Genomic DNA, 1,738 nt, shown 5'->3' with positions numbered 1-1,738 from the left:
GTCATATCCTGTAGTGGTATTCCCTTCCCTTTGTATTTTCTGAATCTAGTACAGGTTTTTGCTTTGTGGTTCCATGAGGCTCACAGAAAACATCTTATAGATATAACACTCCATTTTATGTTGATAACAATTTAACTTCCGTCACATACAAAAAAAAAATCTACTTTTTTACTCCCCTCCATGAATTTTTGTGTATGGTGTTACAATTTACCTCTTTGTATATTATTTATATATTAAAATTATTATAGATGCAGTTATTTTAATAATCTCATCCTTTAACTTTTATATATTAAAGTTAACTGGTTAACACACCACCATATCACACTATTAAGGTATTCTTACCTTAACTATATACTAACATTTACAAGTCTATTGTGTAGTCTCATATGTTTTCATGGTACTATTTAGTGTCCTTTTACTTTAGCTTGAGGAACTCTTTTAGAATTTCTTCTAAGACAGATCTAGTGATGATGAACTCCCTCAGCATTTGTGTATTTTGTTTTGTTTTTTTTTTAACATAAAACAGTATTTTAATTCTTGTCCTTAAAAACTAAAAACACTATCAGGATTTGGAAATGAGACTGTACCAAACAATGGCCAAAGAAGAATCGTACATTCTATGCCTTCTCTTTCCTTTGTTCGCTCAGAAATATAATGTTATCAGCTATAATTTTTGTTTCTTGTTGTCTCACATTATTTTTATCCATATATTCACGATAGTCTACTTTCCCTTCCATGTAAATTCAAGACCCCCTTTTCACATACTAATATGCCACATCTCCAAGTCCTGGTCAGAATACTGAAATTCTGTGCCACGTTGTCTATTGACTGATATCACCCATTTGGTATGCTTCATTTTCCCCTGATCACCACATCCCATTTGCTGCTAGAGAAAATATCGTGACTGGTTTTTTTCCTCCTCCCTGTCTCATGACAGGGTCTGAACCTACTCGACCAAGTAGCTGCACATCATTCAGAGATCTTCTGAGAACCAAACTGCTAGCTATTTCAGACTCATGTCTTACAAACTGATGAAATACCTGTACTACAGGTCTTTGAAACATGGCTTCTATTTTCTTTTCTTACAATCTAATCTTTAGTCTTTTCCTGACACTCTGTCCAGCTTTTGTTTTATGAAAAGAGTTTTTAATCTCTTCATTCAAGAAGGACAGTTATGATGAATAGGATATTCTTGCTTGGCAAGGATTTTTGTTTTTTATGTTTTTTCAGAGTTTTTTGAGCAATTTGAATATATCATCCCACTCTTTCCTGACCTGTGAGGTTTCTGCTCAGAAATAAACTTTTAACCTTATGAGGTTCTAGGGACTTACCTGGTGGCCCAGTGGATAAGACTCCATGCTCCCAGTGCAGGAGGCCCAGCTTCCACCCATGATCAGGGAACTAGATCCCACATGAATGCTGCAACTAACACTTTGCATGCCACAACTAAGAAGCCCATGTGCCACAACTAAGGAGCCCTCCTCCAAAAACTAAGACTCAGTGCAACCAAATAAATAAATATTTTTTAAAAATAATAATCTTATGAGGTCCTCTTGTAAGTTATAAGCTTCTCTAATCTTGCTGCTATTAAATTACATTCGTTTTCATAGTTGCTCATTTCCATGGCTTGGCTATGGTAAACAGTAACACAACAACAATTGGGGTGAAAGTGTTTTTTTCCAATGATGGTATTCTCTGCTTTCACAAACTGGAATGAGGTTGCTGAATCCTGTGGTAG

General features: G+C 35.2%; 1 pseudogene; it reads right to left on the bottom strand.

The window, feature by feature from the left end:
* Positions 1-617: 617 nt before the first annotated feature.
* Positions 618-1,064, bottom strand: LOC102988994 (single-stranded DNA-binding protein, mitochondrial-like; annotated as a pseudogene).
* Positions 1,065-1,738: the final 674 nt, after the last annotated feature.

The sequence above is a fragment of the Physeter macrocephalus genome, unplaced genomic scaffold (genome assembly GCF_002837175.3).
Source record: "Physeter macrocephalus isolate SW-GA unplaced genomic scaffold, ASM283717v5 random_1956, whole genome shotgun sequence".
Taxonomy (NCBI): domain Eukaryota; kingdom Metazoa; phylum Chordata; class Mammalia; order Artiodactyla; family Physeteridae; genus Physeter; species Physeter macrocephalus.
This window is presented reverse-complemented; position numbering and strand designations above follow the sequence as displayed.